The sequence below is a fragment of the Epinephelus lanceolatus genome, chromosome 10 (genome assembly GCF_041903045.1).
Source record: "Epinephelus lanceolatus isolate andai-2023 chromosome 10, ASM4190304v1, whole genome shotgun sequence".
Classification (NCBI taxonomy): Eukaryota; Metazoa; Chordata; class Actinopteri; order Perciformes; family Serranidae; genus Epinephelus; species Epinephelus lanceolatus.
This window is the reverse complement of record NC_135743.1, coordinates 3684623-3707795: the sequence shown is the minus strand read 5'-3', so window position 1 is coordinate 3707795 and position 23173 is coordinate 3684623. Positions and strand designations below refer to the sequence as shown.

Below are 23173 nucleotides of genomic sequence, written 5' to 3'. Positions count from 1 at the left end.
ATGGTAACTGACCACGTATCATGCCGACATGAAAGGACAGCTTTTTTTGTTGATGTCTGACGCCAGAAGTCACTGACCAAGTGCCGAATTTCATCGGCTTCAGGGTGAGACTGGGTTGCACATACATACGTCCCATTCTCATGAACACGATATCTCAAGACCACTTTGAGATCATTTCTTCAAATTTGGCACAAATGTCCACTTGGGCTCAGTGATGAACTGATTAGATTTTGGTCATGGTGACCTCACAAAACATGTTTTTGGCCAAGTCAAGTCAAGAATTCATGCAAACAAACAAACAAAAGTCCACAGAAATGTCTGATTGAATTAGATGAAGTGGTGACATTTGATATCCAAAAGGTCAAAGGTCAGCTTCACTGTAACATCAAAATGTTTTCTGGCCTTAATTCAGCATCATATCTCAGGAACAGAAGGGGAGACATTTGGTCAGATACTGAATTGGTGACTCTAATCTTGAAACTGTGCTGATTGTATAGATCTTCTGTGTGTGAAGCATCCATGTTTTCACTGACATGGATGGAGACTGTATGTGCAGCTTGTCTGGTTTGCACCCATGAGGCGGTAATACCAGCTATAATTTATTTTGGTTCAAATTCTTTCTTTTAAAACTGTTACAACGCAGTATGTGTCTAGGGGTAAGGGAAGCAACATAAAACCAAACAATGAAGTGAATAAGGCAAGCTGCCGTTTATTCATACACAAAATAAACAATACAAGCTACGCTTTTGTAAAAAGTGGCACACAAAAAGAAAACGCGCTCGCAGGCTCTGCAACACAACCCGAAAATCGGGCTTCACGGAAGGAGCCTCGGCGGTGAATTACATTTAAGTATAACAAACTCAGGGAAGGGTGGCGGGTGACAGCAAACCATAAAACAATTAAAACAAAACTCTGACCTGTCACCAACAAAATAAACACCCCAACTAACTAACTGTGGTGGAAGGCCACCCAGAATAACAAAACTAAAACATAGGCTATCTGCTCTACCACTTACCTGTCAAACAAAACAACACTCAAACCGACACCCATAAAGCTAATGTACCATACATCAAACAATCTACGTGTGAGTGTAAAGGATATGTGGCTAGGCTACAAAGCTAAATCCTAAAGCCCACAGATTCCCAAATACAACAACAACGAACAGATTATAGCAGCTGAAAACACAAACGGAGCGAGGCGGACTGCTCAGGTTAAATCACAGCCACCATTGCTCTTGTCTCTGCGCAGCTTTTAAAGGTTCAGACGAGGGGCCGGTGAAGCGGTGATTGGCCGGAACCGATGACGACAGCGAGGGGGCCGGCCGACCAGCAAGCGGGGGAACACTGAATAGCAGCAGAGGAGAGCGGGCTGGAGGCGTGGTCCGCCGGGGATTCCCTCCAGAAGAGCAGACAGTTAGACACACACATAAATAATTGACAAGTGCTGGCGGAATAATTCCCATAATGACATGCACAGCACTTTAAACACAGAAAATAAATGTACTAAGGTCCGGAGACCGTAACAAGAGCCGCTATATTTGCTGTATTGATGAACGTTTTCTGTACCTTCACTGTTCCTTCTGAAACCAAAGTCACGTCCTCTGGGTTAAATATAATTAGATGGTGTGACAGTTCGACATTCGAGACGTTGTTTCAAAGGGCATAAACACAAAGCTGGACTGCACACAAAAGCTCTGTAAAATTAGCAAATCCATCGACACCATTAATATAGATTGATCTGAACTGAGCCGGCAGGTGGTTTGTTTAAGAATTTCTGAACCTGCGTCTGTGTGTTGTGGTTCCATCGTGGCAAAAACACAAAGCGAATATCTTGCATGTTTCTCGTCTGCTGTCAGTTTCTGTATTAGGCTGTAGCTCTGTGCTGTTGGAGGTAAATTCAAACTGACTCACATGAGGCAAAAAAGCTGCTCGTTAATCATTTAAATGTGTATAAATGTTGCACATGTTAGTGATGCAACAGCTGGTGTTTCCCATCAGCTGTCGGCTGTGAAATACCTGCTGTGACTGTGCTGATTTTGAAGCTGAGGTTTGAGAGCAGCAGCAGGGTGTCTTGGAACAGCTGGATGTTTCATTCTCTACAGCCGTGTTTCAAGCCACTCCACATAGAGTGTCCTTATCTGCCATCGATTCACTGGAAGTTGAAGTTTAGATTCATTTACACTCAGAGTTAAATTAACGCTGCAGGTTTTCACATGAAATCTGAAAAAGCGTGAAGAAGCTGCTCTGAAGAGTGGCACTCCAAAACGAATCCTCGCCACCTGAGAACGGTGACACCCACTCGAATAAATTGGCTGCTGACACTGAGGTCAAACTCATTATGAGATGCTGTAGAGGTTATTGTACGTGAAGACTCAAAGTTATGCTGTCTGTGTGTCCTGCTCGGCTCCTGAGGGAGAGACGACTGTAAGACTGAGAAAATAATCTAATAGTTTAAAGGTTCTGTGCCCTTTGAAAAAGCTGTTGTTTTGTAGACATGTTTTTATATAATAATAGTGGTAGTGCATTTGCATTTCCTGTGAGTCCTTCATAATAAAAGTCAACTTCAGTCAGGACCAATTTTGCCTAAGAAAACTTTATTTTCTTGCATTTCCATTTGGCGGTGTGGCTCTGTTCTTGGGCGTCCCTGCCCTTCCATGCGCCTACAAAGAAAGCCTGAGGCAGGGAGAGTAGCAACAAAGACCCTCCGGGAACAGAACAGAGCAGCATCAATAGTGGAGTTTCCATCCACCTATTTTTATTCGCATTTTCAAAAATTGCGAAAAAAAAAACTTGGATGGAAATGCCAGAAATTCGAAAAAAGGCAGAAAATTCACAAAAAAAGTTTTTACGCTTGGAGGGGGTGGATTTGTCAGCGTATGGATAAAAGGAAAATGCGACTTTTTGTTATGGAAACATGTTTTGCGAATAAACGACGACATACCGGCACACAGATCCTCAAATATGGCCCTTGACATACAGAAATGTTTCAGCCAGAGTTCGTGAGTGAAATGCTGCTGGACAGCTACTTCCCAAAAGTCCTTCACACGCCTACGTTCCCATACACATGGAGAACGACGCGGTGGTCTCCTTCCAGCTATTTCCGACAGTACTCTTAACATTAAACTTCTTCTTTGTCATCTCTTCTTCAAGATGGTCAGGTACGCTGTGAACGCTGATAAAATGCTAACCAGAGTTCTCCCAAGAGCCGACAGGTTTATCAGGAATCTGTCCATGGTCAGTTGTTGAGTGTCAGTTGAGTGTGTTGTTGTTTACAGTGGGCATAAGACGCTCTCTTATTTTTCACGAGAAACGCCACCTACTGCTCTTCCTGTTGACTCCCAATAATCGCAAAACAATAATGAATGGAGACGGGCATAAATTTGCATTTTCTTTTGCGCATTTTCACAAAATTCGCTCAAAAATTTCGATACATTTTGGATGGAAACCCCACTAATGACAAACAGAAATAGCATTGATAAGTCAGACACAACATGAAAAGGAGGAGCTAGGTGAAGGCGGGTTGCAAAGCAGCCTTTTTATTTATTCTATTTAACCTTTGAGATCTCCTTTTCGAGCATGTCCAGGCCAAGACAGGCAGCAACGTAAGTTACAGACAGACATAGAACAAAAATGTAAAGCTCTAAAACAAGCAATGTATATGAAAATAAGATTACTACAAAGTAAAGCCAAAAAGTATGTTAATATATGTTAGAAGTGAACCATAAAAATACAAAAAACAGCAACTACACATGATAACAAAGACCAGCTAAAATACACCCTGACACTGGCATATAAAAGATTGCGTACAAAAATCTTGCAACAGTGCTTTGCAATGGCCGAGAGCAACCAACAGGTGCAACTTTAAGTCCTCCTGCAGAAGATTTCAAATGTAAGGAGTTGCATACATACATGCTTGCTTGCCAAACTCTGTATGTACGTAGAGGAAGCAGCAACAGTAGGCAGGTCAGAGCAGTTTAGATATGGCGCCCTGAATGAGATTTGCTAATTGGTTGCATAGAAAGGAATCATGTGATCAATCAACTGATCCATCAGTTGAGTGGCTGTTTGAGATCAGCTGATGTAGCTGGGATGTGAGCTAAGTTTGACATCGTGTCCTGCCTGAGCTAACGATATACTCACACCGTTTTCCCAGTTAAATGTTTTTAATGTGAAGCAGCAGCAGAAGAAAATGTTCGATATGCGTCAGCAGTAACATCATACAGCGCTCTACAGATACTGAGCTTCATTGACAAATATCTTTTTTTGTGTCACAAGTTTGTTAACTGGTGGGAAACTGTCCTCACTGTGGCGTCCTTAATATAATATAAACCAGTCTCTGCTCTGCTCCTGTCAGTGTGTTCTCTGTGAGCACCTGGCAGACGCTCCTCCACCTGTCGCTCCTCTACAGACTGCTCTGGGGTCACGTTTTAGAAGGTGGACGGCTAACAAGGAAAAACACAATGGACATGATGTTTACAATGAGCAGAAAGTTGGGGTTTTTTTGGTGCTTTTTGCCTTTATTTGGTCGGACAGATATGGCATGAAAGGGGAAGAGAGAGGGGGATGACATGCGGCAAAGGCCGTGGGTTGTAATCAAGTCCGTGGCCCCTGCGGCACGGATGCAGCCTTTGTACATGGGGCACCTGCTCTACCAGGTGAACTACTGGGCGCCCCAATGAGCAGAAACATTCTGATTTTGTTGAAACTGAGTGGAGATGTGTGTGCTGTTTGTGTTGATCTTAACATTATTATAGCCTGACCAAAGCTTCACTGTGCTGCGAGGTAATGTCTTTGAAACATTGTGATGATGCTCATAAAATATCATCCACTTTAGGGAAAGTGTCGAGACTCAGAAATATTTTTGTTAATCCATGAATTTCTCTTGCCGCCAACAGCTCAGCAGGCCATCAACAGTAGTAGAAAGAACGGTCAAAACAGACTTGGGTTGATGAGAAGGTGGCTCATGTGTTGCATTTAAATTTGTACGAAATCAAAACCACATTATAAGTAACAACTTTTTTACATCTCGACCTGGGTCTGTATTTAACAAACTTCTGAAAAGCTCCATAATTAATTCTCAGTTCAGGATTCGTGACTACCTTTAACTCAAGACTCTGAGATGTGTGATAAATCTGGACCTTGAGCCTCAGACCCGCCTCTCTTGTGGCTTGGCTTCTGTTGGTCTCATTGTGTTGGATTTCCCTCTTTAGAGTGCTTATCTTAAAGCTCATATCTGTAAGGCTGCGCCCTGGCTAATGCCAGTTTTCTGTGCAACCTCTTAAGAATGTACAGTATGTTCAGCTCTGATATGAGCTGGGCAGGAAATAAAAACTCATTCTTCTCCAGCTGTTCGACACAGAGAAGGTCGAAGGTCTACATTTAGGGCAGCGCTTTGGTGAGGACGCAACAATCAGCACAGGCAGCGCTGCGACAGTTTGACGTCAGGCTGCTGCCACCTCGATGATTCTGTCCACAAGAACCAAAACAAATACTTGGAACAAAGAAGAGATGTTGGGCTAATGAAAAAACATCATGTCATCTACTTCAACACCAGTAGATGGTTTTAGTCTGCATCAAAAAATAATGTCTGTTGTGGTCAAAGTAGGAACGTCAGTAAATCTGTCTAATTGTGATTGATTCTGACGGTGTCTGTTGCCCACAGCTGCTTTAAACCCCTCTTTTGTACACAGAGATCCCACGACAGGGCAGCAGTGCAGACCCTACGTTACTTTGCTTTTTTATACAGAACCAACGAACACATCATGCTGCTGTGTGTGATTTAAGGCACACCAATGATTCAAAAACAAAAGTGGTGTGACGAGCGTAGTGTGTAACAACAGCATCGGTCTCTAGTGTGACAAACCGTAACATGCCGTGTCTTACCAGGATAAAGTGGTGTTGATATGCCGGGTGCTGTAATCCTCGAGTGCCATAACTCACTCTGTCCCTGATGTGCTGTCTGTCGGAGTTAGATCAATTCAATGATTCATACTTGATATACTACCTGAAGCCTAATTTTTATACGAGTAATATTCATTCTGGTTTAGATAAATAGTTTGATTACATTTCCCAAACTTTGCTGAGCAACAGTTTTGTGTGACAGGAATTCAAGGTTCAAGGATGATTTCAATAATGGCCCAGGCTTTTAATTGAAGTTTTACAGTCTAACATACATGTTGGGCAGCGCCTCTGATCAACTTCATTAATCAGCTGTTCCTCGTCCACTGCCGCACATTTGAAGCAAACGAATGGTAGCTTATAAAAAGAAACAGGCCGTCCAACAAAAGTTTTGTTCTAACCGACACACGACGTTGCCTGCAGCCAGTGAGGACCCAAATCCAAAATGTTGCCATATTTGTACAGTTTAAGTTTTCTTGAGAGACTAACTCTGCCACGTCTCCTCTCGTCACCCCAAAAAACACATCTGGTAAACAAACACAACGTGCAACGCTCTGCCCCCTCCCACCTCTACTGGAATATGATCTCCTTCATGTTGCTTATGATAAATGTCGGTCCAGCCAGTTTGCATAAAATCAAACTCAGGACTAGAGCAGCAAAACTATAAACTGACCAAACTCTAAACTGACATAACGTAAGTGTACGTAACATTCTGTATATAACGTCACATAAAACATACTTATTTAAACCCAAACAATGATCTGTTCCAGTTTCACAACATTAACTACGTGTTTAAAACTGCAACAGTTCATGGTCATATGTCGTTTTTGCAGTGATCTCCTGCCACTACCAGGAGGTTATTTAGGATACGCTTCTGTGGGTTGTATTAAAAGGATAGTGCATCCAAAAATGAAAATTCAGCCATTATCTACTCAGCCATATGCCGAGGGAGGCTCAGGTGAAGTTTTAGAGTCCTCACATCACTTGCAGAGATCCAAGGGGAGAGGAGGTAGCAACACAACTCCACCTAATGGAGGCTGACGGCGCCCCAGATTCAAACGTCCAAAAACACATAATTGAAACCACAAAATATCTCCATACTGCTCGTCCGTAGTGATCCAAGTGTCCTGAAGCCCCGACATAAAAAGTTGTTTGGAAAAACGTCACTTGAACTCTGTTTTTAGCCTCATTATAGCCTGTAGCTCTGACTGCCTCTCTGTGCACCACGCTCACGTGTGTGTGCTTGCGTGTGAGACCAGCGAAAGCACATGAACACACGTGAACACACGTGAACACACATGAACACGGTGCCCATGTCTCACGGTCTCACGCAAGCACACACACGTGAGCGCAGTGCGCAGAGAGGCAGTCAGAGCTACAGGCTACAATGAGGCTAAAAACAGAGTTCAAATGACGTTTTTCCAAACAACTTTCTACGTCGGGGCTTCAGGACACTTGGATCACTACAGACGAGCAGTATGGAGATATTTTGTGGTTTCAATTATGTGTTTTTGGACGTTTGAATCTGGGGCGCCATCAGCCTCCATTAGGTGGTGTTGTGCTGCTACCTCCTCTCCCCTTGGATCTCTGCAAGTGATGTGAGGACTCTAAAACTTCACCTGAGCCTCCCTCGGCATATGGGTGAGTAGATGATGGCTGAATTTTCATTTTTGGGTGCACTATCCCTTTAAATAACCTATGTGATTGCATGGGTTGAAGGATTTGTTGCCAATTACACTGAGTTAGTAGTAAAATAAGAGTTTATTTAACATTAATTATCTTGTAAATGTATTCTATGATGCAAAGGATAAAGTAAACCAAGAGTGATAATTGGTTTTCCTGCATTCCCAAAATAAAGAAAACAAGTTATAACAGAACTTTGGGCTCTGTAATCAGGACTCATTTTGTTAGAGTTGGATCAGTTGGCACTATTTAATTTGTTTAAATGCTGCTATTCAAGTATCTAAGGCCTAACAAGTTATTTATGCCAAGGAACGCACTTTAAATTGGCACCTTTTACTTTTGTTTTGCAGCAGCTGGGTATTAAAAATCTTTCATCACTGCAGAATTATTTGGTAGGTCTGTTGGCGTGCGTCTGTTTCCATGCAGAGGTCTGTCTCTTGTTACAGCAAAGACTTCTGCAGAGATGCATGCATCACTTCTACCTCCAAAAGTGTCCGTTTATCTTTGCAGTCGGGCCCTCTGACCTTCCACCCAAACCCCTCCGCTGTCAGAGGAAATACTGACGTTGTAGCACAGAAAGAAGAGCTGCGTGATCCATCACCGTTTGATTCATAAAACACAAACCAGATGACATCATCATCAAAAAAAACTCTGTCTGTCACACTTTGAAAAGCCGCCACATTACATCACCGCTCCGCTCTGATCTGCTCCATATTGCAGTCTGAGGAATGATTTACTTCACTTTCTTCGACCTTTATTGCAACATCTTAGTCCTGTTTTGCCCTTTTACAATAAAAGTGATGAATATGGTGAGAAAGGTAGAGGAGGAGGAGTGATACAGTATCAGTATCGTGTTCTGTTTGGATCGTCTTCCCTCCTCCTCCTCCATCATCTCACTATTTCATCCTGCTGTCAGGCTGCTGTGACCTTTGACCCCTTACCTCCCCAGCACTGTCGCAGTATAAAATGTTAAAACTTCTCTGGAAAGTTTTCTCAACTGTTTAAAATGCAGAAATGTGAAACACAAACATTCATACGGAACGAGTGCGATGTTACGATTCCCTGCAGAAATTAAAATATCTATTTTACATGGCAACAACCGACTGTGGCCTCATCTGGCTCTCATTATGCTTACATCTTAAATTTAAACGTTCTTTGGACAGTTTTGCTGGAAACAAGTCGACTGAGGGACCAGAGTCAGTCTCAGTCCTTCTGTCCGTCCATCTGTGAGCTCTCATAGATCAGATTGAGCTGAAACGTCAGGGAATAGTGCGTAATGCAAATAATGCACCATTCAAGATTCCTGAAAATGACTGTGACCGGCAGAAAAAGTTTAACTCATGTAGCACTTCCTCTTTAAAAACAAGCTTATACAGTGTTTTACAGATCTGATAAAACACAGATAAAATGGTTTATTATGTATTATCGTATATGTTTTAAAAAAGTGACCATCCGTCGGGTCAGAGTCAACTTTATTGGTGTGAACAGCAGGCACAATATCAGCTCTTTTCTCCAGTCCACTGTCTTTATTCACCAGTTCTCACTGCCAGGTCTTCAGATACCAGCACTTAGTTACGCTCCTCAGCATCTCAGAGCGATGCACAGGGCAACCTGTAGTGTCACTATGTGACAGCTGAAACTCATTGTAACACTTGGTTTATGTTGTCAGATGGTCACGGTTGGATTAAGGCAACAATACAACTTGGTCAGGTTTAGAAAGAGATCATGTTTTTGCTTTAAAGCTCCAGTGTGTAGGATTCAGAGGAATATATTGTCATAAATGACATATAACATAATAAGTAGGTCTGTAGTGTTTAATCACCTGAAATCAAGAATTGTTCTGTTTTCGTTACCTTTAATGAGCTGTTTATACTGGGAGCAGGTCCTCGTCCACAGAGATCACCATGTTGCACTGCCATGTTTCTACAATAGCCCAGAATGGACAAATCAAACAACGACTCTAGATAAGGATATTTGCATTTTTGCGACCATCTTTGTTCGGCAGCCCCTCCATAATAAGCAGCATCATATAAACACTGATTTGTGATGTGAAACTGTTTTATTCAGTGTTTTTGCCTGTTTAAATCACCTGATCCGTTTGTAGGAAGATGAAGAGACCTCTGTGGATGATTCAGCTCCCAGTAAAAACCTCCTGAACAATGAACACTAAGGGAATTGTAATAATTTACAATCCTCACTGCTAGATTCCACCAAACTCCCTAAATCTCACACACTGCTCCTTTAACCCTTTGAAACCTGGAGCGACATCACTTTTCTTGTGCTGCTTTCAGACTTCTTTCGCAAGTATTCAAACCTTTGAACTCTGAGCTAATTGGTGCAGTCTCTTAAAAAAATGAAAATATTTAGATTTTTTTTAAAAAGCTAGGCAAGAACCATATTAATAATTATCATTATATATCTAAAGTTATGTTACAGATTTATTGCACTTTTTAAGCTCATCGTCCAGGTCATTTCCTTGTTTGTTCGTATTTTAACTTATTTTCTTGCTCTTAATTTTCTCTTTGAGCTAAGTTTTTGGGTAATTTCTTGTGCAGCTTATTGCCTTCTTACCACGTTTCTGAAAGAAACAAGGCCTATTTGCTGTCAGGTTTCAAAGGGTTAAAGTATGTTTGTTATATAGCGTGACATAAATGTGCATGACGACTGTTCACAAATTTTGCGACATTACATTCAAACAACACTGACATTTGGTTTCACGTGACACGAACTGTGGTCTCCTGAATTAAAGTTTGGTTTTATTTGACCCATTAACCTCCCCTCCCTCCCACCCTATGCTGACTTTCTCCTTTCTAGACCTTTTTACTGTAGTAAACAGTATGATGTCTTTTGGTGGGCGGGGCAAAACAATCCTCCACAGACGTTAGCTAGCAAATGGCTAACAAGTTGTGTTGTCTTGTTTTAGATGATGGAGGAAGATGATGTGAGTGTGGGAGCGCACACTGACACAAACTGGAGCGTTGATAAATTGGGAGCGCTGTCTGAATGTAGCGTTGGGTTATCCAGAGCAGCGCACTCTCAGAGTGGCAGAGCGCACTCTGGACACTCTGTCTGTGGAGACGGAGCAGCAGTTACTTGAATAAGTAAACACTGACCAACGGGATCGTTTTTGAAAAAGACATTTTTGTTTGTTTTATACAGAAATGTCTGTGGATTATGATCGGACAAAGTTCATTAAAAGTTGCAGGATATGTTAAATAACAATGTTGAACCACGTTTGTAAAATTATTTTGAAATTGCTCAATAGGGGGCGCCACCACTTCCAAACAAGCGCATTGGCCTTTTAAAAAATGTTGCCGTAAGTAAATGACAGTTTCTCCAAACATCACCAAACTTGGTGGATATTTTGTTTTAAGTTGTTGAAGCATTTCCACCAAATGTTTCTGCAGCTGACCAGTAGGAAGCGACAGTGCTGCCAACGAGGAGCATGATGTAAATGAATGAGCAACTGTCCAATCGCCTTGATCCTACCCAGCTTTCAAGTTTTAAAGGTCCAAGCTGGCTTGAACTCCAGAATCACAGCTTGTGGCTATATTTATTATTATTATTATCATTGTGTTGCTGTCTGGCAGAGTAGAAAAAAATGAAAAAAACAGCACTTAGCTGATGTAAAATGTTGAGCAGGCTGCGTCACATTGCTCAGCCTGGAAAAGACGCATCAGGTCGGTTAGTACTTTTGGCCTCTTGTGGACGAGCAGATGTTTCCCCTTCGCTTGTCTTCAGGATCCGGGAGAGGAAACAGAGAGAGAGAGAAAAAGGGCCACTGCTCGGCCTCCCGTCTCGTTCCCCCTGACAACAGAAAGCAGAGATCAGTTCAGCTCTCAGCCTGGCTTTCCGTCCGCTGCAGGAGGAGATGTCACAGGGATTGTTTCCACTTTATCCTGAAGCTGTGTAACGTTCAAGAGTCTATTAATAAGATGCAGGAGTGAGGCACGTGGCTCTGTATGAGAACAGGAAACTCCTTCAGCTGATCTAAAATCAGCCAATCAGAACTGGTGTACTGTAGTGAAAATGAAATAATTAAACTTGAAACTGACAAACTTATTTTATTACTCTGAGTTCACAGTAAAATAACTTATGAGGTTTTACAGTGCAGAGGATAAAATAAACAGTGAAACATCCAGAGTTCACTGAGATCAGCTTGATTTGTTGGCACACTTTAAATTGTGATGATTTAGCTTTCTAGCAAGTTATTTATATCAAAGAATGCACTGCAGGATGGTGTTTTATATCAGCGTGTCCACTTTAAACCCAAAGTTGTTATTGTGGGTATGAAGGGAGGTTTCTGTGCGTCAGAGTTCAGCCTGCAGATCTAGTTGATGAATGACACGAAACTCCACTGACTTCCTCTGTTGTAACGAGTCCAAAACACACAAACCGCACATATGAAAACATACACAAACTCACAGATTCTCCATCCGCAGTCCGGTCAGACTTGTTTACCTGCCCACACCGACGACACGCTCACCATCTCAGCCGAAAGCAAGATGTCGTCACCTGACCTGTATGATGAGGGGAACGTCAGCTCTGATCTATCTGTCTCAGGGTTTCTGTCTCTGGATCTCTCTGTGCACGCCGTGATGTTTGCTTGGCTAAGCCTGAGAGCTGAGGTGGTGTTTTATTTTGAAGGGTCACGGGGTCAGAGGTCATCAGAAGTCATCAGGGCAGAGGGGGAAAGTGGTGACTGACAGTGCGGACATTTAATGTGAGCCGTAGGTCAGTATCAGGTTAATGGTTGATATGTTTTTGGTGATTTACTTTTTAATGTTTCATCACTTCAGTGTTGATTCAGTCTTCGTCCCTGAGTGAGACGTATCAGCCTCGTTCCAGATCTCAGAGGCTGGTTGTACAAATCTCAGATTAAAAGAGCTCCAATCAAAGTTCAAATGATGGAAAACATTGTGGAAGAAAACATGATCAAAATATGACATCTCTGTTTGCTCCATGTATCAAAGGTCTTGTGCAGCGATACTCAACTTGTGACAGGGTGCCGGGAGACCAGTTTCTAATTCACAATGAAAGTATCTCCCGTGTGCCAGATGTGCAGGAGAAAGATGTTTGCCTGTGCGCGCATGAAACCGCCCCATCCAGAGCCAGTGTTTGGTTTGTCTGTTCTGGGCTACAGTAGAAACAAAATGGGGGACATCATGGATTATGACCATTTTTTCATGCCTCCAGTGATAGCCGTGGCCGGAGGCATTATGTTTTGGGGTTGTCCGTATACATACGCACATACAAACGTCCCATTTCAAGAAAAATTGAGCAGGGAGTTCAAGTTTGGCATAAATGTCCACTTGGACTCAACAATGAACTGATGAGGTTTTGGTGGTCAAAGGCCACTGTGACCATGTCTGTCTCATTCTCATTCTCATAAATATGTCAGGAACGCCTCGAGGGAATTTCTTCAAATTTGGCACAAACGTTTACTTGGACTCAAGGATGAATTAATTAGATTTTAGTCAAATGTGAAGGTCTATGTGACCTTGCATCCATCTCATTCTTGTGAATGCAATATCTCGAGAACAGCTCAAGGGAATCTCTTGAAATATGGCACTGACATTAACTTCCTCTCAATGATAAACTGATTAGATTTTGGTGGTCATAGGTCAAAGGTCAAGGACTATATGACCTTATCTGTCTCATTGTTGTGAACATGATATCTCAAGACTACATGGAGGGAATTTCTTCAAATTTGGCACAAATGTTCACTTGGACTCAACAATGAACTGATTGGATTTTGGTGGTGAAAGGTCAAGGTCAATGTGACCTTGCATCTGTCTCATTTTCACGAACAGGATATCTCAAGACTACCTTGAGGGAATTTCTTCAAATTTGGCGCAAATGTCCACTTGTACTCAACAAAGAACTGATTAGTTTTTGGTGGTCAAAGGTCAAGGTCACTGTTACCTTGTCTGTCTCTTTGTAGTGAACACAATATCTCAAGACTACCTTGATGCAATTTATTCAAATTTGGCACAAACCTTCACTTAAACTTAACAATGAACTGATTGAATTTGATGGCCAAAGGTCACTGTGACCTCACAAAACAGGTTTTTGGCCCTAACTCAGGAATTCATACGCTCACCATGACAAAATTTCACATAAATGTCCAACAGGATAAAATGATGAAGTGAAGAAATTTTTATCATGCAACCGAAAAGCGGTAATTCTATTTTTGTTTGTTCGTTTGTTTTTTTACTGTTATAATCATTTTTTGGTGGGACTTTTTTAGGTGGCTAAAATATGTTTGCTGCTGCCCCCATCCACAGAAACGCATGTAAATATAATCCTACACTATCTAAAATAGCAAGTTTATATGACGGAGATGACATATATGGAGAAACTGGTTGAACTGGGTTGAGGTTAAATAATTACTGACCCTACCATTGTTATCAACCTTCTGTGTGAACACCTGGATATAAAGTCTGAATCCAGCGTTTCAAATCCTGTTCTTTTTTTCATCTTTTCTGTTATTTCTTGTCATGATTTCACATCTTCTCTTCTCTCTCTGTCTCGTTTCTGTCATTCTGTCTCCTCTCATCCATCTCCCCTCGTTACTGAGAGACACCTGATCTCTCTTCCCTCCTCGTCTCTTTGTCAGGAGCCTCTGCAAGGCATCAGAGGAGACCCCCAAAAATAGCCCTGAAATGTAATCGTGTGAAACCAGAGCCTCCCGTCTCCTCTCGCCCTTGTTTCTCTTCCACCCTGCTGCCCTCCGCTCTGCTATCTCAGCCTGTCTGCCCGTCCCTCTTTTCTCCACTGTGGACATCCATCACTGCGTAGCCTTTTACACCGCCTCCGTTAGCATCGCTGTAGCTCCGCTATGACTCTCTCACACCTGAGAGGCAGGCAGCGTGATAAGAGCTCTGCTGCAGGCAGTTAGACATGTTTCCATCTGACAGATGAGGCTGTTTCAGACAGTTTTTGAAAAGGTTGCTAAAGCTAAAATGAAAACATAAACTATTTTAGAATTCTTTTTCAACCCATCTTTCAAATGTGGAAGCCGCTTTCCACCAGTGTGATGCGGAGAAAACCTCCTGTAAGTATTGAGAAACCTTCTCAAAATAATGCCATACTTATCTCAAAACAACTTAGTAGACTTAGTGCTCCAAAATAATTAGTAAATATACCAAAATAATGAGTTGGTATCTTAAAATAATGACTATGTATCTCAAAATATTGAGTCAGTATCTCAAAATAATGGGTTAGTCTACCAAAATTAGAAACCTTCTCATAATGATGACTGAGTAATACAACATGAGTCAATATCTCAAAATCATGTGTTACTTATCTCAAAATAATAACTTAGTATCCAAAATTAATGGCTAAATATGTCAAAATATTGACTTAGTACTTCAAAATAAGTTAATATACCAAAATAATGAAAATTTTTCCTAAAATAATGAGGTACTTTTTATTAATAACTTAGTAAGAGAGCAGAGGGGCTGTCACACACTTATCTACTGTACTTTATGTCCTAGGCTGGCTGCCGTAGATCATGATGCGTATTCATGCAGCTGTGTGTTGAACCTGTTTACCTGCTCTGTGTGAGATCAGACAGAACAGACGTTGTAATGAGATTTGTCAGCCTTCTCTAATCTTTGATTTATAAGCAGGATAAATCTGGGGTGAGGTGATCCCGGTTACTAGGCAACAGGTTTCGGCTTTCAGGACCAAAACAGGCTCTTAAAAACAGACCTGCATCGCTTCTGTTTCTTAAAAGTGAATTCTATTAGACAGACGCAGGTCAGCAGGTCCTGCACGTGTTGTGAAAGAAACAAATGACTGTCAGGCTGTTTTTGACCAAACGTGGTGCTGCAGAGAAACCTGATGATGATGAGTTGTCGTAATGTTTGTATCTCGTGTTCGGGACATAAAATGCTGACTCTTTCCATAGAGCAGCGTTGTTTGTTTCAGTCACATCTCATTTAACATCCAAAGGAAAAAGAAGGAGAGCTTAAGTTTTTATCTGCTGCCAAACACTGCTCAGGAAATACAGGATGCTCACAGGCGTTAACACAAGAGATGAGCTGGTTTCAGAAAATACCAGAAAACAACAAAAAATGTTTCTGCTGAAGAACAGACTGCTGGGAGATGTTTAAGATGTGATAGTGCTGCGGGTTCATCCTCTGGGAACCAGAAATATCCACAGCTAATTCAAGATAAAACTTTATTTATCCAGAGGTACCCTTAAAGTGACAAAGACACCAATAGAGTGATACATTTGATACCCATCATGTAAATAGAGTGACGTGTTGTATAGCCATAATCTCACTCAAACCTCATCAAGATTTCCACGTTTGGTCATGGACTTACCACGTCCACATATGGCGTCCAAGGTACCCTGGGTGTGTTGGTTGTTGACGTTCTGGGACGCCGTGTCAACTTCAGCCTGTTACATGCATTGTCTGTTTTCAAAATACACTTCTGTTTTCACAGGAAATGTACAGTTTGCATACAGTCTCTTTCAAAATAAAAGCACTACGTCAGTACAACACCGCAACAACAAACAGACGTGGTTTTGTTTTGCAAACACACGCATGTTGTTGGGTTTAGGAAAAAAGAACTGGGATTGGCCTTATAATCATACAGGAAGTGAACATTAGCCTCCCAGGTGAAAGTCAGTGGTCGTTGGACCCATCCAACACCCTGTCGACCCACCCAACTCAGACTCCCATGCCCTAACTTTCGTTGTTGTCCCACCGTGTGTCCCCTTGACGCCATCAGGCATTGTTAAAAAATAATGGCAGGTGCGTATCATGCCAACATGAAGGGCTGTTTTTTTCGTCAGTGTCTGACGCTGAAAGTCACTGACCAAGCGACGACAACTTCTGAGTGAGACCGAGTTGACCAGATGATTCAAACCAGTAAAAGCACTCTCAAATTACAAATAGAGTTTCTTTTATACTGTTTGGCACATTGCAGACGGGATGCTTGTCCAGCGCCTGCTAGTGTGGGCTCACCTGATCCAGATATTCAGGTATTTTTACTGGAAGCTGAATTATCTGCAGAGGTCTCCTCCTCTCCAAAACAAACAGAACCAGTGAATCAAACCGGTAAAAACACTGAATAAACCAGTTTCACGTCAAAAGATCTGTGTTTATCCAACGTTGTTTCTCACAGAGGGGCTGCTAACAATGGTGGCCAATGTAAAAACACAAAAGTCCCTCTCTAGAGCCGATGTTTGGCAACATGGCGATCTCCACAGACGACGACCTACTCCCTATGTAGTTAGAAATGTCTCATTCTAAGGTGAATAAATCACAATGACTCTTATTTTCAGGTGATTAAACAGCAAAAGAAAACATATTTATTATATTAATTTAATTTCTGGCAACATATCCACATGAATCCTGCACACTGCTTTAATGTGGATTAAAATAAATTAAAATGTTCAGTCTTGAGATCATAGCCATTCACAAGCTGTTCTGAGTCGATTAGCTCCCTTTAAAATCTAAATTTAAGTTATTCAAAACCACTGTGTTGCACAAATAAAATCTTAATTTTCACTTTAAACACTTTGATTTTTTTTTCTCTCGTATTTTAAATCAAAATCGACTAGGACGTTTTCTTATATTTTTAAAGCTTTTTATTAGCTTCTCATATTTTTGTCATGAACATTTCCTGCACACAGGAGCTAATTCTCATTCATGCATATTAATACTTAATAGAGGGTGACAGGCCACAGTGAGCAGAGGAAAGGAAAATTATGTATAATTAGGGGGAATAAAAGAAGAAGGCAAAGGCGTGAATGAGAGAGAAAGATATAGGGAGGCAGGCTAATAAGATTTCATCAGAGATAATGTCCATGACAAATAGGACACAAGAGGAAGGAGGCAGGCGGACTGTTCAGACCATGAATAGGAACGAGAGAGAGATCAGATTACAGCCCGCTCTCTCTGCTGTTTCCGCTCCATTAACTAATGGACAGCCACTTCTCACCGTGTTTGATGGATCGGGGATATTACAGCAGATCTATGGTCGTATTCATCAGGTTCAATGCTGCACTGATTTTAACGCACCGACCCACAGAGACAAATGACGGCGTCAGTTCGTGTCCTTAAAACAACCTTTGTTTAGATTAAACTGACAGGAGCGTCGACTGGACCTGTGTGAATTATGATTGTTGTCTTTCAGAAGCAAAGGAGGAAGTGGTGTGACGCTAGTGAGGTCCTTTGGATGACATCACAGCCTCTAATAAATTAGATCTGTCTTTATTGTACCAAGACAACAAATTGCAGGTTGGCAAAAAGTGCAGAGTATTGTGTAGAGTAAATGGATCAAACTGAGAAAGGTAGATATAAAGACACTAAGGCCTACTTTACACTACATGGTTCAAGTGACCCAATTCCGATTTTTTCCTCTCAAGTGGCACAGATCAGATCTGTAACATGAACGTGTAAACAGGAAAAAACGCATGATAACGGATATTGTCAGATCAGAATCAGGCCTCCTTCATATGTGGAAATATATCAGATATGAATGAGATATCTGCCAATAGGTCTGTAATCTAAACAGACAGATCGGATATTTCCTGGCAATCCACGTCATACGTCATGAATAATTCGACAACAGCGCATTTTGATGACGTGCTCATGAGCGAGGCAAAGGAAGGAAAGCCGAATAAATCACACGTCAATCAAAACCTATGAACCAAAAAAGCACAATCTATCCCAAGTGAGACAAACTGCTTGATCCCCGTCTCCAGTGTACCAGCAGAGAACCTGCAGAACCGAATCAGTGAAAAAACACACCGGGCTACACAGCCTCTCTACCTGAGCAGCTGAAGCTGCGGCTCGCACCCTCGACACACAGACTTCCGTATGCCAGCCAAACGTGTGCGCAACTGTGAGAAATAAATATGTGAGGTGTTCTTTCTTTCTTTCTGTCAGCGACATACACTCCTAACACAGGACGGGTTGTTTTTATTGACTGAGTTGATTATTAAGCCATAGTGATGCGCGGATCGGCTCTGATAGCCATAGCCTCTGCCATAGTGAAGGGCAGGAAGCTGCTACTTTATGTAAGATGAAATTTTCACAGTAAACTTCCACTGTACTGTTACACATAGAAGAAGTACCAAAGATCACATTTTCAGTGAACACGTCTGTGATTAAAAGTGAGGTGGAAAGAAAATGAAGAGGAGACTTCTTGTGTGAGTTCACAGGGCTTTACAGTGATCGTGTTATAAAAGATAACCGTCGACACGTTCTCGGTGGGTGATGGCCTCCGCCAGGGTCGCCCTTTGTCTCTGATTCTGTTTGTGATATTCATGGCCAGGATCTTGATGTGCAGCCGGGGGGAGGAAAGGGGTCCAATTTGGGGACCTCAAATTTGCATCTCTGCTTTGTGCAGATGATGTGGTTCTGTTGGCTCCGTCACACCGTGACCTCCAGCATGCACTGGGGCGGTTTGCAGCCGAGTGTGAAGCGGTCAGGATGAGAGTCAGCACCTCCATATCTGAGGTCATGTTATTGGCTGGAAACCGCTGGATTGCCCCCTCCGGGTTTGGAGAGAGTTACTGCCTCAAGAGAAGGAGTTCAAGTATCTCAGGGTCTTGTTCATGAGTGAGGGTAGAATGGAGCGTGAGATGAATCGGCAGTTTGGCACGGCTTCTGCAGTGATTATGAAGGCGCTGTGCTGCACCGTCGTGGTGAAGAGGGAGCTGAGCCAGAAGGCAAAGCTTTTGATTTCCTGGTCCATCTAAGTCCCAACCCTCACCTATGGTCATGAGCTCTGGGTAGTGACTGAAAGAACAAGGTCAAGGATACAAGCAGCCAAAATGAGTTTCCTCTGCAGGGTGTCTGGGCTCAGCCTTAGAGATAGGGGGAGGAGCTCAGACATCCAGAGGGAGCTCGGAGTAGAGCCGCTGCTCCTTTGTGCCGAAAGAGGTCAGTTGAGGTGCTTCTGACATCTGATCAGGATCCTCATGCCTCTCGTTGGAGGTGTTCAGGGCACGTCCCACTGGTAGGAGGCCCCGGGGCAGACCCAGAACACACTGGAGGGATTATATATCTCATCTGGCCTGGGAACGCCTCAGGGTCCTCCAGGAGGAGCTGGAAGCCGTTGCTGGGGAGAGGGACGTCTGGAATACTTTGCTCGGCCTGCTGCCCCCGGGACCCTGCTGGATGGATGGCTGGCACTGTAGACATTAAGTAGTATAACAAGACAGGAAATGCAGACTGTTCATGAAGTTACTGTAGTTTCACAAACAAGTGGGATGACGTTTTGAAGTTTTGCCTGATCTCTGAACAGGAGTCTGCTGCAGTGTTTTGCTGCCCTCTCTGGATTAAAGTTTTAAGCCTGCTTTAGCTTCTACCACATCAGCTACTATGTGTGGTTCAGTATGTGTGGTGTACTTTGTTGCACCTTTAACCAGTGTTGGGCAGCTACTTGGAAAATGTAGTGAGCTAAGATACCAGTTACTCTACACCAGAATAAAGTTTCACTACATTGAAGCTATCCACAGAGAAATGTAGCAGCTATGTTATAAGAAAATGGCAAAAGTAACTCAGTACTTTAAAAGGTACTTTTATTTTTTTAAACTAAAACCTTCTTGTCTTTTAAAGATTTTGTGACATTTGAACATGTCCTTCGATAACTGACATCATCAGTCGGCCTGTTGCTCCCTGTCTTTGTCTCTCCTCTTCCTACTTAATGCATTTCTCTGTCTCTTCCTCTTTCAGTCGGCTCTCTGGCTCTGTCACTAATTCAGAAACAGAATTATAAAATATAATTTTTAGTCAATGAATCCATCATAAATAAAAGACAGTAATGTAAAGAAACTTAATTTAGATGTGTGAGAGATCATTATCATGATTCCTTTCATATCTTATGTGCACAATCTGGTCTCTTGTGCAGATCCTGAGTCCAAGATGAGTTTCCCTGCGGGGACCGTATCGTATGGTATCGCATTGAATCAATTCACCACCTCAACACCTGTGTCGCCAGTTTCCCCCGTCTCCAAAATGTTATGTTTATGGTTATAAATGAGGCTCCTGGTGACTGGGCCGAGAATTCTGTGAACCGACGGTTACTTATTCACAAATATTTCTTTTTTCTTCACCATCAAATCATGTCAGCACCTGAGCGAGCCGTCCACCTGAAGCCACCATCACAGCTCCACCAGCATTTCCTGATGAATAGTCCAGTCGTGATAAACCACAGTTAGAGAGCCCATGATCACACCTCTGTGGTTTGTTCCTCCTGCGAAGCCTGAAGCCAATCTTCATCACGGCGTCTTGTATTCTTGCAGCTGCTCTGATTGCTCTCCTCTCCCTCACTGAGATCCGTCTGCAGGAACCAGCTTTACTTTGGCTCCTTTCACTGATTCACTTCTGCTCAATTAACTTTGGAAGTCAGGAAACACACACGAGTACTCGGGAGGGCACAAATCTGAGTGCTAATCAATCTGTAGTGTGAGCAGGGAGCACACAGGGACACATTTGTAAATGCAGAACAAGTTTTTAGAGGTTAATCAATGTTTTTAGATTAGTTCAGTGTGTGAATCTGCAGGGCATCAGAGCGCATTGTATCCAAGGAACATTTTCATGACAGCTATAAAATCATTGGTGAGCAGCAGCAGCCTCCTCAGTCGGACTTTTATCCATCGTATACAAACCATCCTCTCCTGCAGGGTTAAAGATACAGGTTGATGAAATGAAGTACAAGTACAACAGGTTCAAGTTTTCATTCATACCCGGTGCAGTAAGTTCTCTTGGTAGAGAAGCAGGAGAGCTAATAAATGTTAGCTGTTAGCTGTTAGCAGCTAGGAGCCAAAACTGACAGCTGACAGAGGTTGTATTGAGTTACATTATGATGTGTTCACCTGTTTTTAGTAAAAATGAGTATTAGGCAAAGGTAAATTATAACCTCATGATGTGTTCAGATATAATCTTGTAAAATGTAGTCTTTGGCAAGAAACTTGAATAAATACAGCTGTTTGAGGGAGATGTTTTCACAGCACGGTGCTGCAGTGGTTAGCATGGTCGCCTCACAGCAAGAGGGTTCCTGGTTCAAATCCCGGGGTGGGGGAGCCCCTCTGAGTGTGAATGGTTGTCTGTCTCTATGTGTCAGCCCTGTGATAGTCTGGTGACCTGTCCAGGGTGTACCCTGCCTCTCACCCAGTGTCAGCTGGGATAGGCTCCACCCCCCCAGAGCCCCGGAAAATGAATGAATGAATAAAATAGACATTAGCAAGGGTATTATGATATATTATATAAAGTAAAAAGGCTTTTGAGCAGGTTTTTTAGATGTTAAATTAAAGGTTGTTACATAGATTTGGACATTTGAATTTAGTTATTTTTTATAGTGTTGATTTCTTTGTTTCGGTGGAACAAAGGGGGGAATAAATAACAACAAAGACAAAATAAACAACAATATAAAAACATAGGTATTGGCCCAGAATTTCAAAATCAAGCATCCCCAACTTTAAGCTGTAATAAAATTCAAAGGTCCAGTGTGAAGGAGTTAATGCAATATAATAGTCATAACTACATTTTTATTTGCGTATAATCACCTGAAAATAAAAATTGTGATTTCGTGACCTTAGAATGAGCCGCTTATATATGCATAGAGCAGGTCCTCTTGTCACTGAGTCCACCATGTTGTTTCTACAGAAGCCCAGAACAGACAAACAGAACCCTCCTTCTGAGTAGGGTCATCAGCATTTTTGCGTGTTGTGTTTTCACATCAGCCACTGTCGCCACTGTTCTTCTACACGCTTGGCACACATTAGAAGCATCAGCTCTGCAGCCTCACTGCTAGACGCCACTGAATCCTACACACTCAACCTTTACACAGGTCAGTTATATAAAAATTCACTTCCTTTCACGAACGAAGAATCAGCTACAGAGACCAAAACTGTTTTTTGTACCATGTTTATTTCTGCTGTAAAGTTGGACTTTTTAACATGAGGGATGGACTCTGTGTTGGAGCCAACCTCAGGTGGTCATTTGAGGCACTGCAGTTTTTGGCACTTCTGCGTTGGCTTCACTTTTTGTAGCTTCAGAGCAGGGGCGTAAATATTGACAGTGCAGGCAGTGCAATTACACTGGGGCCCCTGGAATGGAGGGGCCCATAGAGAGAGCGGGCCTTTGCAGGTGATTTAGACTGCCACCTTGAAAATGGTTCAATTAAATAATTAATTTCTCACTTTGTTTGATATTTTTGTCAGACAGGCAGTGGTGAATGCTGGGTAATGTGTTTGCTGATGTTGTCCAATGTCAGGTGTCTATTTGTGTCAAGACAATACATGCATGATAGAGTGTACTGGGCCTGTCGTAACTTCCTAATGCCACTGCGTCAGAGGTTGCTGCTTGAGTATTATAATATAAAATAACCGTCATGGGGGAATTTTCCAGCATTGTATTTTTAACTTTTCATATTTAAACTTCATTTTTTTTACTTGCCGTGGAGTGTTTTTATATTCAGTGCTGTTGAGACATTGACTAAATGGAAGTTTGAATTATTTAATTCTTATTTTGGGGCCAAAGACATTTGGTGTGACAGCTGATTACAGTCTTTTTAATAGTTAAGTATATTCACGTACTTTATTCTGGAAGTTGGTTTACAAG

At 42.1% G+C, this 23173-nt stretch overlaps 1 protein-coding gene across 5 annotated transcripts in view; it reads left to right on the top strand.

The window, feature by feature from the left end:
- Window positions 1-23173, top strand: part of LOC117265782 (atrial natriuretic peptide receptor 1-like) — a 140232-nt gene that overhangs the window by 88483 nt on the left and 28576 nt on the right. The gene's annotated exons all lie outside the window — the stretch shown is intronic.